Here is a 209-nt window from a genome sequence, read left to right as displayed (position 1 = left end):
CACCTCATAGAAGAAATTTTGAGGAAACTTTGTATGCATTCATTGAAAAGAAAGAGACAATCAATACTCAACTTAAAGCGTAACAAATTTTAAAGATACTTTTGTAAAATTCACGTCTGCTTTTAGTTTTCAAGAGCTAGGTAAGTTTTCATCTTAACCACAGCAAAATCCCAAGGGGCAATACAATGCAAATGTAAGTAGTTCTGGAA

The sequence above is a fragment of the Populus euphratica genome, unplaced genomic scaffold (genome assembly GCF_000495115.2).
Source record: "Populus euphratica unplaced genomic scaffold, PopEup_1.0 scaffold349.1, whole genome shotgun sequence".
NCBI lineage: Eukaryota > Viridiplantae > Streptophyta > Magnoliopsida > Malpighiales > Salicaceae > Populus > Populus euphratica.
This window is presented reverse-complemented; position numbering follows the sequence as displayed.